At 35.6% G+C, this 20,914-nt stretch overlaps 1 pseudogene; it reads right to left on the bottom strand.

Moving 5' to 3' along the window:
• Window positions 1-3,164: 3,164 nt before the first annotated feature.
• LOC113326114 lies at window positions 3,165-9,785 on the bottom strand (annotated as a pseudogene).
• Window positions 9,786-20,914: the final 11,129 nt, after the last annotated feature.

The following is a 20,914-nucleotide window of genomic DNA, read 5'->3' as shown; positions in this document are numbered from 1 at the left end:
GATAAGTGGGTAGGTAATACTTCTTTAGCAAATAATTATAACCTCATTTGTAAGCTGGATAGAGTATAGTTTGCAAGTATTGCAGACCACATTACAGATGATGGATCGTGGGGATTTGATTTAAAAAAAAACTTTAAATAATGTCGCGAGGCTACACAATTGACTTAACTATTATGTATAATTGGTTAAAATCCAACTGAAAGGGATGATTTACCTGACACTAGAAGATGGGTATTGCATGCTACAGGTTTGTTTTCTGTCAAGTTTTTATATGGTTCTCTAATTGCTAACGAGGGTGTGGATGACTTTCCTCATCAGTTTGTCCGGAAGCCGAGTGTACCTCCAAAAGTTAACTTTCGGGTCTGTGTGTTGTGCATGGGAAACTAAACTCATTGGATATGCTACAACACAAAGGTATTGACATTTATAACTCATGTGTACTGTGTGATGATATCACAGAATCTCAAGACCATATTATCCTTCACTGCAAGGTTGCACATAAGATTTGGACAGCTATTACGCCTGACAAACACTGTGCTTGGGTGTTTCCAGAAACAATATTATCATTTGCACAATCTTGGTCGGAAAACTTGCAGTCTAACTCTGGAAAAATTGTGTGGAAACTTGATTTCGAACTTGGTCGGAAACATATATATTGACCTGCGTTCGAAATTCGTTGGCATCATATATATTATTATATTTATGGGTAAAAAACATGTTGTAATAGTCTACCCTAGTTGAAGGTTTGATTATGTTCTACCAAATCAAACCTACCGTAAAATCCCTCTCAACCATAGCTACTCGGTGTAGTTTAGCAGTGTGAGAAAAATGGAAACTAAGGTGTAATTTATTATATATATATATATATATATATTTTTTTTTTTTTTTGATCAGACAGCTGGACTAAGGCGTAATTTTATTAATTCCCATTGATGTCTTTTTTTATCCTGAATTATTGATTAGCGGGTCGACACCTTCCTACCCCATAATATATTTGTGGTAGCATCATGTCTTCCGTCAAAGGCCACCATTGACCTTCATAACTCACTGGTTTTAGATAATCGGAGACGTTTTAAGATATACCAAACTCAAAACAAGAATAATAAAGTTTCAGTGACAGCTCTAGTCGAAAACATATCATATTACTGATGCTCAATGCTGATGTGATTTCTGTTGCATCAACAAGATTCATAAACAAAACTCAAAATATAACAAGAGACCACCTAAGACCATTGGACGTACATTAAGCACTAGATAGATGTTTTGATATTTGAGACAATTTCACAACTTTACAAGTGAGTTTTCTTGGGCCATTACCTCTATTTTATTTTATTTTCTGGTCGCAGTAGACGCCCTAGGCATGCCTAGGAACCTAATGCATGAGGCGAACGGCCCTCACACAGTATTGGTCATCATTGTGATTACAAATCCGACAACTTCACAGTAAAGGGAGGATTAAGTGACTACTTGCTTGCAAAAGAAAAACATTATGAAACCAGCTGAGAAGGCATTGATCAGACTGGTGGCGTCCATGATGTAGAAAACCATATTTCTGATGATACTATGTCCTGATTCTTGGTTGATGCTTATAAGAATACTCTATGCAAACACAATGTTTATTTTATAGCAGTGTAGGTACGAAACAATAATAAGAATTATATGTGTAAAACACAACCAATATAGAAAAAATAAAAAATAGATCGATCTAAGCACATCCATGTTTGTAAGATTTTGGTGATTCAAAATCTTACATTGAGGATACATTTAACACTAAATTCGATGATCCCCTGATTGAAATCAGGTGAAGAGTCTAGTACTGACAAATTGAGATGGTTCCGCACCTGCAAATTAGCTCTCAAGATTAAAACTTGCATTTCCAGTTATTGTTTGCCTATATATAATGGGATATAAATATGAGAAAATGGGTCATAACCCCAGAAAGTACACTTCCTGATTCAGATGGACGAGTAAATTTTTGACATGAGTCAAATGGACGAAAAATATTTTAATGTGAAACTGAGATGACTACCCTTTAAGATATCCTCTCAATACCTAGAAAACATCGATATTCTTTTCTCTCCACCATTCCAAAAGAAATCTTACCTTTCTCCTCCACCGTTCTCTTTCTCCACCACGATCATCTTTCTCCATTGTTGAAATTGGTTTCTCCATCTTCAACGATATCATCATCTTTGTCCACTGTCAGTATTATCATCTTTCACCATCAATAGTAACATCACAAATTCAGTATCCTCATCTTTCCATTTGCACCATCAACAGTAAAATCATCATCATTATTGAAATTGAAATTGGTTTCTCCACCGACTGCAACAACCAATAACAACCACGACATAAAAGATTTTTAGGGTTTCAATCGATTTATTTTATAAAAATTTCTCCTAGAACTCGTAAATTTCCATACCCTAACTATGTTTGATTTTTATTTTCAGAATTGTATGATTGATTTTTTGAATTGGTGGATTTAAATTGGATGTAACTGGGTTGTTTTTCTTTATTTTAGTACAAACTGATTTGAGTTACATACTTGCAGTACCTGATGATTCTAACCTAACACTACTGAAATTAGTTGGTTGTTGTAATGACTTCATGATTATCTGTATTGAATGAAACTTGTTTGCATCTGGTTGTTGTAATGAATTGAATAATATTTGTACTGTTGGTGGTCCTAATTTTAGTGTTTATAAGACTAATAGCATCTTACATCATACTATAGGATGAAGCTAGTTTTCTTCTGCATATGATTCATATGGCATGTCTACAGCTAGGTTATGCATGCATGAATCACTAAGCCTAGCAAGTAGCAACTTTGCTTGGACTTGGAATTGGAATGTATATTGGTGTTATATGGATCAAATAGGCTTGTACTTCCCTGCATGGACAATTATCATGATTCTGATTCATGACACCTAATCTTGACTTGCTACGTTTTATTCAATAGTATGGTCGTAGAAAACTTTTGAAATCAGTCAGATGTGTGCCCATAAAATGAATAACGATTTATCTCGGTACAAGTCAGATGACTCAGATCCTCTGGGTCCAAGTCAGATGACTCAGATCCAAACAAACAAGGTAAGTAGACTGTTTGAATATGTGCATAATTCAGCAAGGGGGAAATGGATAGTATTTCATTACACATCCAACATAACGGAATTGATATTTTTGATTATTCATTTCAGAATAAGTTTGGAAGAAGAAAAAAAAACAAAGCAAATATGCATCAGTGTACAGTATAAATTTTCCACATTAGAAGAACAATTTTGATAAAATAAAATAAGAAGTGTCATTTTCACCATCGGAAAATCACATTGAGGTTACAATGGGGTTACATGAGTGGTTTCCCCTAGAAAGAGACAACCGAAAACAAAATTGAAGAAATCTTTACCCCTGATAATCTCCTTGTTTCCAACAATTGCTTCAGTATCGTACGTACAGGCCCTCTTGCAGTCAGGACAGTAAGTAACCTGCATTTTTCGTGGAAATTAAAATTCGTTAATCTAATATCAGAGAAAATGTCAGACACATACAAACTTAAGTAGTCGGTAAATATGGGTTCACAATGATTTTCAAAGTTTCAAAATATTGGAGCAGTAAAAAAAATATAGTTGACGACTAAGTTGTTTTCATATGTACCTCCAATAACTTAGGTTTGAAAGATGAGTCAAGCATTACATCTACACCATACATAGCCCTGGACATTGGGCTATGCATTTCAGGATGCACCTTTGCAGCGGATTCAAATACAGCTCTGATCATTTTTTTAATGTTCCGATGGATATCCAACCAGTTGACTGTAATAAAGTATAGTAGAAATGAACGCAAGCTTACATATCTTAAACAGGAAATGATATATCAGTAAGTACAAATTATAGATAGGGGGCTCTTGGTACCATTATGTTCCTTCTCGAACTCCTTCACGAAATCAGGTGTATTCATGTGGTTTAGTTTCCCAATGTAGTTCTGAAATTTACAAAACAATTGAAGTAAAATAACATAGCATGTACAACAAAAAGAAGTAAATAAAATGAATATAGAAAGAAAAACAGACAGATATATCAACTGTCAAGCCACCCTCAAACTTCAACCTTTTTGGTCCAGCACCAGTTTATAATAATACTGAGTTGAAAATAGCTCAGCACGCAAAACTTACCATAACAGTGAAATGTGTCTCATACTCAAAAAGGGTTCTTTCATCCACTGAATATTGGTTATTTGCCAGTCTTACCTGTTAAAAATCAATAAGAATGTCTATATTTAGGACTGAACCAATATATCGAAATTCATATTAGCAAACAATTTGTACGATTGCTAAAGCATGACTTTGTAATATTATGGGAAGGATATACTTACCCAGAAAACATCAGAAAGGAATAATTCCAAAGGCTGAATTTGACGAACTAAGATTATGTATCGTAGGTCAAACTTCCTTCCACTGAATAAGGCAGGACGCTCTATATATTTCTGACATATCTTTGGACCTGTCTCCATAAGTCTTATGATAGCAGATATATTGCTAGTAACAGTTGTATCAATTGTTCTGGCCATATTCCATGGCTTCAAAATCCACAGATTGTCATGACCATCTCTCTTGCGTACGGTATAGTCACCAATAAGTTGTGCTAGATGCGTTTCTAAATTATAGGTGGGTTGTAACCACTCGGGCGATCCAAAGGCCTGTTTGAAAGGGACAAAAAAAGTAATAATTGAAGCACACCAATAAAGCCAACAAACTAAAGAAAAAACAGATCCCAGTAAGCATTCTACGCTTATGTCTTCACCTAATTTATAGCAAGGAAAAGCCTGTTTTATAGAGCTTCGACTAGGCCCACTTGAGCCTTGTCACAAGAGCTCCCGAAGAAAACATCTGCTACTAGTGAACTGAGCTAGTTGTCATTTAAAGGTGCAATGAGTTACCTTCTGAACAGTATCTGCCAGATAGTGTTTCATGACAAGACAAGCTTCGAATGGAAATTGGTTTATGTATTGGCGATCTGTAATTCCAGTAGCTTTTCTCGTTTCTTCATCTACTTGCATAGATGTCCAGATAACATCAGCATCTCCTGGATCAGTTGCTGCAAACAAAAAAAGAAAACGAAACAAAGTGAAAGAAATTTGTTAGATGAAAATTCTGTGACTTATGAATCAGAAAACTCACAACTAGGTTGGTCTACAGTAGAGAGATTTATTTAGGTTGCGGTAAAGACAGATGTATCGAACGTATAAAGGAAGTATCTTCTATTAACAAAAGAAAGACACAACAGCATTGAATTTCAAAATCACTTACTAAGTACAAATTCGGGCCGTGTCAAAAAATCATCTACATGAGGTACATCAGTGTAAACACGAAGTGCAGCCCCGTCATTTCGAGTAAGGCTTGCAGGAAGAGAGGTTTCCACACAGGCAGAGGCAGGAATGGAACTCCTTGAGGCAAGTTGTTGCTTGTACATCTCATACTCCTAACAGAATGCATAAACGATAAGAAAATGAACAGCCAAAAAAAATCAGTTATGCTCCGCAACAGTATAAATAGGAATACCTGGATGAAAAAATTCAGTGGGGTATGAAACCAAGCTGCAAGCCTTGCAGACCGTTGCTTATCTTCTCCAATACCAAATAAGAAATCACGAGTACACTCATCTCCCTTACGAACATTGTGGATTGGCCATAAAATGGTAAAGCTGAAACATTCCATCCGCGTTAAACACATTTTGGGTAATAGCTACACCTAAATATATCGGAGGAAAAATCTGCTAAACATAGGTTATTAGCTTCCAGAACTCTGTACGCATATTTCAAATCAAGCACCAGGGACAGCAAACCCAAACAAAAATTGCTAGGATCTCTTTTCTGGCATATGCCTTTAACATATGATGTAGCATAGCATATCATGGCCATTGTAAGTATGATGCACTCACTGTTCATGGTATAGTAGGAGAATATTCTCACAGAGCAGAGGCATATAAATTATATAATACTATAGTAGGAGAATAGCAGGCAATGGGATCAGATGATCCTCACAGAGCAGCGGCATATAAATTAAATAATACTATAGTAGGAGAATAGCAGGCAATGGGATCAGAAGATCCTCGCAGAGCAGCGGCATATAGATTATATAATACATATGATTGTGAGATACAACAAATCATGAAGCTGAAATACAAATACAAAAAGAATTTCAAAAGCACCTTATTGCTGATGCCAAAACCCCCTTCTGGCATATAGAGAAATGGAGACACCCTGAAGTTAGGCTTATCACCATGGCGCAAAGCTGAACCTAGCTCGTCCATCACAAACCTAAAATTAAAGTCAAAATTGATGTTTAGGTCAGTCTCTTGGCATATAGACCAAAATACTGAAACCTATTGTTGTAGTTAACTAGCATGAACAGACAGACAACTCAAAATACACGAAGCAGCTACAAAATGGTTTCACATCCAAAAGAAAAGAACAAAAAAAAAGCTTATCTAATGATAAGCTGAAAAAACCATTCTTGAATTTTGCAGAAATTTCTATCACCAACACAACCAGCAAAAGTCTAGCGCATAAATAGAGCTTTGAGTATAATAAAACAAAATCAGAAAGAAAATGAAACAGGCGCACATACCACACAGAGGTTTCATCAATTTTTTCCTCGTCAGCAAGTCTATATGTCATCAAATACAACCACATTGCATTGACAACACGGTCAACCAGGGAATCATCTCTAGTCCATTCGGGCAGGCGTGGCTGGAGTGCTGAATCAATCACATGCTTTCCTGTTTCTAAAATTATTGATGCACTGACGCCATTGAACTCTAAAAGATTTGGAAGGAATTCAAGAATTTCTATTGCACTTCTCCCTAGAGGACCAGGAATATCCACCTGAATGTAAAATTAAGGATTGATGTGAATCACCACAATTAATTTAGAATAAATATGAATATATGTAGAGGCAATTTACCTCCAAAGTTCGTAGATTGGTAAATTGCTTCAAGAACTTCAACAAGTTGGTAACACAGTTCTGGTCCAAAGGATTTCCATGCAAATTTAAATGTGAAAGACAGGGAAGTTCTGTAGGCGAAAGTGACTGTCCTTAAAGATAAGCCACAAAGAAGGAAATACAATAGGAATAAATTAGTAAACTTATAACACCAGCATGATCCATTATTAGTTTTTTACATAAGAACCAATTGAAGATGAAAATCTTTGGCACATGTCAGAGAAATGACTAAAAATTTAAAAAAAGTCATACAACATCAGCTAACAAGGACAGAATCTACAGGTATCCAACAAGCAAATACTACACTAGACTAGTTAATGTGAAAGAGAGAGCGCACATAGATAGAAGAACGAAGTCCCAAAACTTAAGAAAATAAGAGAACATGAAAAGAAAATAATCTCACCTCAATCAACAGATTCCGGATATATCTATTAGATAAATCAAGAGAAGTCACGCTCTCCAATGGATGTACTGTGTCATCAAAACAGCCAGCATTATCCTTGTCATATATTCCTCCACAGAACCCCAAGGCCCACCGGCTAAACTTATTAGTTAAATGTGAATTGTATATTTCCAAACCGTGAACTTCCTTCACAATTGTATCCTCCATTTGACCATCACTACAAACAATCCAAAGGAAATAGTTAAGTCTCTTAATTAACATAAGGTTACTAAACGAAAACGGAAAAGAAGAGATAGACATAACATCTGCTGTTAAGAAGTCAACAATAAAGTTCGCAACACTTAGTCAATGGAAAGAGATATGATGTTTCTCAGTAAGAATATTGAGGCGATAATACCTACAACTTGTTAAGACCAGGTAAGCATAACTTTATAAAGGTAAGAGTCCGCAATTATTAGTTGATATTTGTATTACTTGCATTCATTGATAGAGGAGGTTTATTCTGATAAGCTAGTGAAATTCACATTTATTCGATAATTAAAAAGCTACAGACAAAATCACTAAGAAGCGTAACGCAAATAAGAAAAATAAACTCAAAAACATAAAAATGCATTGCACATTATTGATTGGACACAGATTCTGAAATACTTACTACCTTTGCAGCACTGGGTTCTCATTCAACCAAAGGGCTCTTAAGTGCTTGAATTTAGTGATCTCACGTACCACTGTTTCTGGATTCTGAAGCTTGTTGCCATACAAGCTAAGTGCAACCAGATTCTGCAAGAAAAAGGATAAGATAACTACCACTGTGGAGATTGTAAATATTGATTAAAAAATGCATCACTATGTATTATTCTCTTCTTTAAACCAAACTAATGCTTAGAAGGAAACAAACAAAATGCATGAATTCCAAAAGCATCTGCTATCACTCCAAGATAACGTTATTATACACATGTATAGAAGCTGTTTGCCCTCTATACTCAAAAATATTACATCATCCACTCTAAAAGGAATAAAGGGATCAGCCGTTAAGGACTAAAAGCACCCCTTTGTTCTGGTGACCCATATGATTATATCTGAGTATAATATTTCAGCTTTAACTTGTATCAGGTAAAGAAGGGTATGTGTTAGATTTGAGGATGAAAGGCATCAAATGACAGCTCTCATCAGTACGAAACAACAATGCAGGATTCGTAGGTGACAAAAAAGTAAATATTAAGACAGAACGAACCGGAAATTTATTGGATAAATCCAGAGAGCAAAGTGTAGCATCGTCTATGTCTAGCTCGTCAAGCTCTAACCACCTCACATCATCAGAACCTTTATCTCGCGCTTCACGGATCTCCCTCTCTATTATTTCTTCCACATCTCTTCTAGTAATGTTACTATGCCCATTTTCAGACTCGGTGTTTACCTCCTCCAAATCTAAGGCTACATCAAGATCTACACACATCAATGAAGCCATTCTTTGAGCTAAACCGGGGATCTCCAGCAACTGCATTTACCAACATAAGGAGACGTGTTCAGCTTATTTAACAGGGGGCAACCAAACCAAAAAAGAAAGGATAAATAAAACAACGAAGAAGAAGCTTCTACTTAAAACCCCATGTACCCAACATCTCTAAGATCTAACACTGCAGCCCAACGTTGGAGCTGCCTGAAAAGGACACAATTACTTGTTATCTGATCCCATTATAACCAAAAGCTAAGTTGCAATGTAACTCAAAAGGGACAATTCGATTGAATTGCGACAATGAATCTATTTTGTCATTCTTATACCAACAGATCACCACACGGGGATTAAACACAGTTAACTTGAGTGCTTAAGTTTAACCAAATTGAAGTAATTTGAAAAATCTGATTGAATTACCAGCTTCCAAGTTAACAAATATAGTCCAACAGGTTCAAATCAGTCAATTCTAAGTCAAATAAACCCTAAACCTTCGAAATCTAACAAAATAATCAGTAATTTTTCCCAATTAAGCTCAAAAACAACAAACTTTCACATCAAATCAACAAAAATGAAATCATAATCCAGTAATTCTGATTCAATTACTCACTTGTTTTCGAGCATCTGAAAGGCGAAAAGTCCAAGCATGATCAATAAGAAAGATTTGAGACTCCTTCTCCATGTAATCAGATGTAAAAATAAGTTTTCTTTGTTTATTATCGAATTCTTCACATGATTCAATTCCAAAGAAATTCCCACCATCGAAATTCTCTGTCGAAAGTTTTTGATAGAGCTGAGGGTATAGAGATGAAGGAATGCCTGATGCTGCTAAGAGAATAGCATGAACTTTGATGAAATCTTCTAAGGTTTTGATTTTTGATGTCGCCATTAATGGAGTTTTTTGTGCCGGAAGGTCTAGCTTCGGCTTTGGGAGAGAGACTACAGTCTAGAGAGTGTAAGACGGTTATATCATCCTGATGAGGAACTAGGGTAGTCTATGTGATAGGGCTTGGACTTTTGCTTAATGGACTTAACTTTGTGGCCTTTATTTATTATCAGACACCCGTGTGGACACTTCATTTTCTGAGCAAGTTAACCAAGAACCCAATTCTAATATGCTAAAAATCCAAAGAACGGTTTCTCGGGGATCATGGTTTTATTTTGGGTAAGACATTAGAAGTAAATCTAGGTCACTCATTATCTAGATATTTATATTAATATCTAAATTACCCTCCTGATTAATTTTGGGTAATGATTAGTTAGTGTTAATAATAGTTAGTGTAATGATTAGTGAGATGATTAAGTTAAAGATAATTAGTGAGATTAGAAAATCAGATGTTTTTTTTTTAAAGAAGTGGAATTATTGAGAGAGTAAAGTTAGAGAAGATGAAGAAGGAAAACATGAAAAATGATGGATTTTACCAACCACAACCGGAGGAATGGTATTTGGTTACCCAGGTATGCTTCAAACTTAGATAATATTGGTTGAATTGCTCCAAATTTTCAAAAAACTGTAAACTTTTAGAGTAGATTTGGGCTTGTTCGGTTACCTTATGTGAAGAACAGGTTACCAAACTCATCTGAAAGTGTAATTCGGTTACTTTTTCCAAACATGCAGGATACCGAACTCGCTCTTTAATGAAGGTTTTTAGTCGTTCGGTAAATAGACATGTTACCGAACTTTGTTTATAGGGGTTATAGAGTAATGTTCGGTTGGTTCGCAAACTTTAACCCAACCGGATATCTAACCGAACTTCACATGTATGCAACCAGTGAAGAGTTCGGTTTGTCAAGATTTTTTGCAAACAAACCGAACATAGTGGGACAAGTTCGGTTAAATTGAAACTCATCATAGTAGGCAAAATAACACAGTTCGGTTACATTGGATTTTTTTTCTTTTTCTAATATGGGTAGAGTTCGGTTACTAGATAGTTTTAGAAATTTTTGCGAACCAACCGAACAGAGTAGGCAAAGTTCGGTTAAATCATAACTCAACATAGTGGGAAAAATAACACAGTTCAGTTACATTGTTTTTTTTTTTTTTGTATTATGGGTAGAGTTCGGTTAGTAACTAGTTTTAGAATTTATTGGAGACCAACCGAACACAAAATATTGGTATTCAATGAGGAGTTTGGTTAAAACTATTTTTTGCGAACCAACCGAACTCGGAGTTCGGTTACGAAAAATTAAATTCGTGATAACCGAAGTGTTCTTCGTGTTCTTGGTTTCAGAATGTTCAATTACAAAACTAGTTTTTCTAAAACTATTCCTAACCGAAAATGCCACTTTAACTTCCATTTAAAAAATATTTTGATGATTTCTACTCAATTTGCCAATAAAAAAACGAATTAAAAAGATTGATGGGTTTTTCAATCGAACGAGGAACGTCAAGGAAAGAGAAAAGAAGAAGAGAATATTTTTTTTTTCAAAATTAAAAAATTTCATTTTCCCTTATGTTTTTGTTTTTGATTTTGATTTTGGTTATGGTTAATAAATTCATTTAGATTAGATGTATATGATTAGATTTATATAGTTATTAAGTTAGTTTTAATTTAAATTAAAGTAAAGGGTAAATGTGTATTTAATTACTAATTTTAAGACACCCCTTATAAGTATAGGAAGGTTGGACTAATAAGACCATGGTCTCCCCAAAAAAAATGGTCCCAAAAAAATGATTCTATCCAAATACTACAATATATCTATGTGATAGAGGACTAGCCACTGAAAGTTGGCTACTCTTATATTCAAATACTAGAATATCTAATATGCTAGCTATTGGATCTCATGATCAGCCACTTAGTGTGTTGCATTTGTTCCTCCGGTGGTCCAAAAATCACCCCTTCACCTAATCTCTTACTGGACTTGAAAATAAATAAATAGTAAGGAACGAAAATTTCATTTAGATTCAAAAATTAAGCCTACATTGTTCTTATTAGAATGCAATTTGTGCTCAATCGAAAATTGGCATTTGGTTTGATATATTCCATCCACTTTACATTCTAACTTAAAATTACAGAAAATTTTGCTAAAGAGGCCGCTATATCGTGTGCATCTCTTTTATCATGACTACAAGCCCAATTATTAAATCTACTACTCCCTGCATTTTTAAAAAATAGACTTGTTTGATTTTCATAAAAATTAAGAAAACTAATCATTTGAGCTACTTTTTCGTGTCTTTTTCTAATCTATCGTTTGGTCCCCACTCATCTCTTATTAAAGAAAGAGGAAAGAGAAGTGGGCCCCTTTTTATATTATGAGAAAAAATGAAGATAAAAGTGGTCTCTCTATGAGTATAGTAGTAAAATCATAACATTCGACTTTCCACGTACGGAAACAAGCCTATTTTTTTGACATATTCAAAAATGGAAACCTGCCTATTTTTTAGAAACGGAGAAAATATTTAAAACTTCCAAAATATCTAAAATGAAGATATTTATCATTCATCTGACTGCATCTTTATAGCCCTTGGTTTAAGAATAAATTTTTTTAACCGGATACTAAATTGCTGTTACACTAGTTTTACCTGAGGATTCACCTAACAATTACAAGCCAGCCATCTAATGAGCGCATTTTAGATGAAAGAAAAAGAAAAATTACGACTAACTTAATTGTAGTTGGCAACTCAGTTCGTTGCTTGACTGCCTTAACTGTGGTAAAATATGTAGCATGGAATTGATCGCATCTAGTGGGGGAGCCACATGTTTTTCCGTGCCACGTGTTGCGCTGTGTCATTGTACCAATTATTCTAGTCCAGCATAGCCCATGAAACTACCATGCTGTGCCATGTCGATAGAAATGTGCAACGGACTGGCTGATGCGGATTAGGGGTCACCCGTGTCCAATCCGTCAAAGTTACGGATTTGGAAAATCCAACAATGTCTGGTCGAATCATCATCGAATTTTCCATCCACGGATCAACGGGTGATACGGGCCAGATGCGGATTAACCGTGAATTTAGTTAAAAAAAAATGTAAACGTACGTAATATCATGTCGGGAAGAAATGTATAATCAAATCTTTGAAGAAGACCACACCCAAAAAACTTTGTGCAAGCTACCGGAAGAGTAAGGAGGAGCAACTAATACTGCTTTTATTGAGCACTCAAGTTCTGTTCACTCCACTAGAATGTTGGTCGTCGTTATCGGTGATTGTACACGTTTGAGTACGGACTTGTTTAACATCGAGGGACAGGTTCAGTAACACTAAGTGCTCCACCTTAGTGAGCACTCTGGGCTCAAATCTTTCTTCAGTTGATGAACACCCAAAGCCATCGTTGGCACCACATTATTATGTCTCACTTTAATCATCTTAATCATTTGAGTGAAGTCAACTCATCATTTGTATCCTTAATCTCCGGAAATGCTCGAAGGTCTCAGAGAGCATCTCTATTCAGGTTTTATTTTATTTATGACACATAGAATTTTAGACTCTCATTTACATAAAATTCATCTCCAACTGGGTCTTATTAAATAGAAAGAATGTCATAATAAATACGAGAGTCTTGAAGAAAGTCTTATTTAGATCTTGGGAATGACCTCCTTGTCATCATTTTTAACCATATTTTTAAATTTTTACTTTTAAATAATTTTCTCTTAACCAATAAGAAAAATGGAATCAATTTTATCATTATCAAAAAAAAATAATCCTCAAAATAAGACCCCACACTGTTGGAGATAGTCCATTAGCAAAGGGTTGTTATTTTTGCCACGTATATATATATATATATATATATATATGACCCCATAAATAAGGAGCTAAATAAAAATTCCACATAAGATTTTTAGCACCCACTGTTGGAGATGCTCTGAACGAATCTACGCACCAATCTTGTACCTAATCACAAAACATACCAAATGAAGAGCTAATTCAAAACCACAAGAGTCTTTCAACCTACCAGCACCTTATCACATATACACACTATGGTAATCATGGACAGTGCATCTACCCACGACATAATAAAAACACAATGTTCCGTATGATGCGTGTGAATCCGGAGATTTCAAAGTCCATCTGTGACCGGCCTATAAAACTTGCGGATCGGGTTTCACTCATAACTTTTACGGACAGATACGGATAAAATCCGTGGTTCCAAACTTTTTACTCAACCCTACATGTCGAGCTAAATCCCATGCTGGGTTGGGCTCGTAAACTTAATTTATACCTTTTCGTAAACTTAATCCCACAACGATGATCAATCCGTTTCGTCTTTTCCCTAACATATTGGAAAGATTCTCTCTTAGAGTTGTTCAACAAAATGTACACTACCAACTTTCCTGACATATTAGTTTTTCTGCCCGTGCTATGCACCGGGCGGCCCCAAAAACCATCCATCACCACTCCTTTTGTTACCATATTCTTAATCTGGTGTGTCTCGTCATCGCCTCGCCCCGTCCCGATGCATTTTTGATTTGGTGTGCCTCGTCTTCGCTTCGCCTCGCCTCCGTTGTGATGTATTTTTGATTTGGTGTCACGTGCAGTAAACCTTTAGCCCCGCCACACCACACCAACAGTTAATCCGAAATTCTTCAACACTTGACCCAAATCCGCAGTTAAGATGGGTTATTTTTTATCATCACTAAAATATCAATCATTCAAAGTAACTGAAGATACATGTTCAGCATTATCGGACATGAAAAGGGGTTCCAAGCATATCAAAAGACGAAAGAACTCCAAGCAATTTACCAATTAATAACATTAGATTCACCCATTAACTACACGTACACAATGCACTTGTCTACTAAAACTACATGGCATGCCCCTAGAAACTGGAATGGGATTAAATCAAGTCCAACACCTGGCCTAAGTTCCAAACCACATACCACTGGCCTTACTGATAGCAAATGTAGCCAATAATTATGTTTAGACATCACAAACATACATGTAAATGGTGCAAGCCATTGATGAAGATTTAAGCCCAAGGTGACACTCTTGCACAGTTAGCCAAGGCTCATGCTCTGAACGGTATTAAGATGTCATCTGCAACACTCATGTACTGTGTTACCGAAGAAGACCCTACGTCATACGTCAAGCAACACCATCACACTTAACCACCATTAAATACTTCTAGTTGCATATTGCAAAGAGAAGTCCCTAAACCCCAAGGAAACAAATGCGGTTTGTATGAACCATGCAACTCTGAAAAGATAAAAGTTAGGTTTCATATAAAAACCAAAATCAAGCAACTAAAAAAGCTCTTCACAGTTTTATCAAGGATGAATACTGTAAGAGGTAATATGTGAAATATATACACAACTCAGTAAAGTTGGTAAGGGTCAACAAATGATGATTTAAAAAATTTCGTAAGTGGTCGTTTCAGTAAACGAATTTCTGTTCTATCCCGTGATAAAACTTCTTACTTGCCTTCTGTGATAAACCTCTTACAGCACCCGTGTGTTGTTCCTTGTCTTAGCTTCCCACGTAGTTCCCAGTCAGAACTCTAGCCATATCTCAATGCCCTTGTCATATCTCCTTCCCTAACTTTTTGTAAGAGCAAGTCTTATGGTGAAATCCATCCATCTTCCATCTTCCACGCCACCTCAGCACTTGGAACTGTGGATGGAAGCGTAAGTGTAATGGTGAAATAGTAGAAACGCTATTTTTAATGGAGCTAAAAAAACGCAATTAAGAATGGAGCTAAAAAAACGCAATTAAGAATGGAGTTTTTTTTCAGCCGTTAGATTTCAACAACTCATTTTAAATCTACGGATAAAAAAAAACGCAATTCTTAATTGCGTTTTTTTAGCGGCATTCTTAATTACGTTTAACGCTATTCTTAGGTGTTCAGATGGACTCCACGAACCCTTCCACGAAACCGTGGAACCTTGCTTGGATTTTCTGTGGAAGACCCCAACTTGGAAGCCACTAAACTTGACATTCCATGATTTTTCCACACTTAGAATAATTTGGATTCCACCATAAGTCTTGCTCTAAAACTCATCAACATCCATGAAAACTTGAAGCAATCAATCGGTAAGCTGAACTTTATGATGTGCAGGACTACTCACTCAGGCCTTTTGACAAACACCGAATATGTATTTGTGATTGGAGCACAACTCAATATAATTGGTTGGAAAATTTCAACCGATCAAAATCCATCCTCATAATCTCAACAAAAATTCAATCACGGACGCAAATGTTCTTGCCATTCTTCTTCAGTTATAAATGGTAGTAACCTTTATTCAATTCCACCCAGATCCAAATCCTAATGAAAACTCCAATGAAACACAGAAGAATAAGCAGATCGCACATATAAAATTAAATAGAAACCCTAATCAAAACTTATTAAAAACAAATACAAAATAAAGATACAAATCACGTCTGAAAAACATAGGATGATTAAGCAGGGCTTGAACGTTTTCTGCATCTTCGACACAGTTTCTTCAAATTAAACAGAATCCCTAATCAAAGCTTATTAAAAAACAAATACAAAATTGAGATATAAACCACGTCTGAAAAACATAGGATGATTAAGCAGGGTTTGAACGTTTTCTGCTTCTCCCACACAACTTTAGTTTCCTCAAGTTACGGTTGCCTTCTGGATATTCGATCCCAGCCATTTTCAATAAAGAGAAAAACTAAACGGAGAAGCTAAAATAAACCCTACACCATATGCGAATAAGAATATCTCAATTAGGTTTAGTTTTTCACGGGTGTATTGTACACATAGCTGGTGTTAGTAACGTCCAGTTAAGTTTTCGGTGTAAACCAAGTGTGACAAATTTATCTGTAAATTCACACGTAAGTATTATATACCCACGTTTTGGCTAACGGTGTTACAAACGACCAGTTAAATACATGGTGTAAACCGAGTGTAATTTAGGTTTTAATGTCTCGAGCAATAGAGTCCCGCCAAGTGTCCTCTCCAGAATTACTAATGCCAAACCTTTTATCTAATTTAATTTAAGGAGGATGTCACACTCACCGTGCAACGTGGGAGCTCATATGACTTAGTGTTTTAAAAGAGGGGAGATCTCCAATATGCATGTAAGGAGTAAGATTCATACCCTTAGACCAAGCACTATAGTGAGTGATTTCCCGCTATCCCTTATTTGTAGAGAAATCCAATTACTATGGTCTTCCGTGTAGCTTAAGGACAAGCATGATAGTATACCATTTCCCTTAGTTATTATTTCCTATTTGTCGGGAAATCCATCTACTACGGTCTCCCGTGTTGTAAGTGTAGGGATATCCCTTAGCTATACTTAAAAGTGGATCACATTTGATCCCTCTTATAGACAGTTTCCGTGTGTTTTTTCACTTTACTGATACTCGGTATCCATTTGGAAGTTGAAACAGATACTTAGTTTACGTGTGATTTCCTACCGATACACAGTATCTGTTTCTGGTTTTCAAAATTTTACCCTAAATATATTATTTTTCACTATTTTGATCTAACTCTTTTTTTACCTATTATATCTCCTTTTTTTCTCTTAATTATTTTTTAACATATACAAATATTCCATGGTAAAAAATTTAGAAAAAAAAAGGAAACTAAGTTTCCATTTCGTACTATTTACGAAAAAACTCAATTTCCATGTAGTATAGTTAAGGGATAGCAAGTCACCATAGTGAGGTTGCCTTGAGGCCCTCGTCCCTTAGCTTCAAATAACCTATAACTAAGGGATAACACTTGCCATTGTGCTTGGCTTATGTGTAGCGATATCGCCTATCTATACTTAAAAGTGTATCACATTATATATAGGTTTTAGAGTTTCCATGCAAATTTCTACTTTACGGAAACTGAGTATATCCGTTTGACAGTTGAAACAGATACTCAGTATCTGTGACAATTTACACGGAAACTAAGTATCCATCTTCGGTTTTCCAAGTTTTACCCTAAAACTTTCATTTCTTACTTTTTTTTCTTTTTTCTTTTTTCGGCTAACACTCTATTTTTTACCTATTATATCTCATTATTTTTCTCTTAATAATATCTTTTAACCTACATAAGTACTCCTACCGGATTGAATTTGAAAAAAGAAATAAAAATGGAAACTGAGTTTCTCTTTTGTACTATTTTCACGGAAAGTATGTTTCCGTGAAGTATAGCTAAGAGATGGCATAACACCATAATGAGATTGCCCTGAGACCCATCCTTAACTTCAAATAAGTTATAGCTAAGGGAAATGGTACACCATAGTGCTTGGCCTTAATTTTACAGAAGATGTCTTCTGAAAAACTATAGTGTCGTGGATTTTCAGGCATATAGTGTTCAACCATTGCAGGACGCGAAACAATGATAGATGGAACCAGACCTAGTTTTATGCACATGATGGGTCCATACTTTATGGATAATTGGGACGACCCACCGGAAGGCGCGAAGGGTCTGAAAGGAGGGAGTCCATTTTATGGCCACTTTTTTGTAAAATGAAACCTAACACAATTGTCCAATTTGATAAAAAGATTGGATTTGGTGAGGCTTTTTTTGGTGAAGCCTTTTCGCATAATTCTCTATGTAACATATTTTTTCTTATGTATCTTATTTTTTCATGGGTATAATTGGCAAGCAAATTAGAATATAACATATCTAAAAATCCGTGCCTTGGAATTACAAATTTTATCTTGTTGGAAAGCTTTTAAAGAGATCTACACAATGAGTACAAACAATAATATCAAATTTAAAATTTTTACGAAAAATTCGGAGGTGTTTATTCTTTTAGGCACAATTTTTGAAAATTGAATACATAACCATTATGCAAACCACCACAAAAGATGGATCACACATTATGCAGCTATATTTTCCTTTATGCATCAACTAAATTTTCGTTACAACTAATAAAACGATGTACTCCCTCTGTTTCAGAAAAATTGATACTTTCGTTGTTTTTTTTTCAATTTGGTATATTTGTCTGTTGTTCGGTCGGTCCTCCCCACCGTGACAGCGGTGTTCTAGTTTATGAAGATTTTAGTGTGAAATATTGCCTAGGCATGTAATTATTTATTTATTTTTTGAAGCAGACAAAAACACAGATAAAATAATAATAAAAAAATGAAGAATCCAACATCAAAAATGTTAGACTCATCCAGAACAACACACCGCGATTTGTCCTGCGTGAAATAGAAAGTGGATCCCATTCTGCCAATTACTAATCTCGATGATGAGAAGTTTTAATATCTTCTGTCAATTCTCCTCACGGAACAAATTCCGGTGTGTCTATCACTTCTCATCCAACATAAGACAAAACTCAGAGACTGTCATTCTAGAGACCGACAGTTGTAGCAATAAGTCAACCAGTCAGATGGGACCAATGAATTACGGTTGGGCATTGTATAAACTGAGTTCATGGGTTATATTTAACAAGAAGTTGCATTTCTTTGAAACACCCAATACTAGGGGTGTGCATACAATCCGGAACCGTGGATTTCATCCGTAACCGTCCACAAAATTGCGGATGAAAACCAATCCGCAAGAGTCTATGGACCGGTCGCGGATGAATTCTCAAATCCGCAAGGTGTAGTGGTTTGGTTACGGTTGGTTTTGTAAATTCAGGGATTTATCCGCACGGCAGGATAGTGAAGGAATTTAATAAAACTACTAAGGATTATATTAGAAGGATCAGTTCTATATATAATCTTCTTAAACGAACTGGAACTGATGAAAAGTGCGATGAAAAATTTGCAGATAACTCTTCTTAAAAGACTTATGAGATGATGCTTGATGAGATGGCGAGTAAGGAAGCTTCTTCGTTGTCGTCCATGTTGGTGCCGTACACAGCTGACAATGCAAGTAATGTTGATGATGCATTCGTCGATTCTTATGATCAAGCATCGACCACGGGTTTTGATGCAGATACGTTTGGCTTCAATGATGAATTACTGAATACTAGTCAAACATCTCCGCGAAAATGAATTCCTGAATACTATTCAAACAAATGAAAAACACTAAATTGTTTTTTTTTTTTGCTGAAATTGTATGGTATTTTATTAAAAACACTAAATTCCCCACTACCTTCATCCGATATTACTCATCTAAGTGATGAAAAAATTGTTTTTTTTACTAAATCCGCGATTAATTCGCAACCGGACCGTACAATCCGTTGATCCGCAGAGGTCAAATCCACGGGTGATTGGGATGGTCACGGTGTAATTTTTCAAATCCGCAACTTTGACGATTTGGTTGTGGGTGACCCCTAATCCGCAACCGTCCGTTCGTTGCACACCCCTACTCACTACAGATTAATCCAAAGAGAGTAGGAATCCGGTTGTGGCTGCTTATCAGGGCTCCTTTTAGAAGCATCCCAGCGCATATGCACATCAGAAATGAACAAGGTATGTTTCACCAGCTTTTCCTTGAATTTGATGATATTCTTTATGTTTGCAGATTATGATTTTAGTGATTGCGAAATTAGGCTGTGATCTGAGGTAGTTCCCCTTTCTTTTCTTTTTTTGTTCTATGAAAGTTAAGCTATTTAATTTTCATATGTTTTTCAAATAAATCCTTACTAATAACTAGTGTTGTTAAAAAAAATTCTAGAAAATACAGAGAATTTGGCAGTCATACTTACACTCGTTTGTATAAGTCTTTTACGTTTACAAATATTGGCTTTTTAAATTGTGAGATATTTAACTCAAGTAGTAACACAAAGGGTAAATACGGAAAGAAAAAAAAGTAAGAAATAATTCTCTGTCATATTTCCGTAAAAATTGTGCAAAATTGAAATTGCTCAACTTTATGAAAGGGAGAAGAAATATTATTATGCTACATAATAGCTGTACGTGAAATATTAAACCAACCCACTTCATACAACCCATGAAAGAGAATGAGTCGTCCAACCTTCAATCTCATTTCGTAGGAAAAACATAATCTCAGTCAACTTCTAGCCGTTGCTCTAGTTACCTAGTCTTCTAACGGTCCTCTAACGACATTTTCTTACCGTTTTCTGGCTAATTTTTCTACCGGAATTTTCCTCCTTTCTGGTTCTATTGTCTCTCATGAAAATCATTCTCCTCTCTTCCTTCTAATTGCTTCTGTTACATCTTAATCTCAATCTCTTTCTCTACTTTTTCATCAGGCAATTTTCTCCCATGGAAGGACACTCAAAAATCACTGACATCACCGGAACCAC

This window comes from Papaver somniferum, unplaced genomic scaffold, assembly GCF_003573695.1.
Source record: "Papaver somniferum cultivar HN1 unplaced genomic scaffold, ASM357369v1 unplaced-scaffold_10, whole genome shotgun sequence".
Taxonomy (NCBI): Eukaryota; Viridiplantae; Streptophyta; class Magnoliopsida; order Ranunculales; family Papaveraceae; genus Papaver; species Papaver somniferum.
Note: the sequence above shows the minus strand (reverse complement) of the source record. Positions and strands in the feature narration are given on the sequence as shown.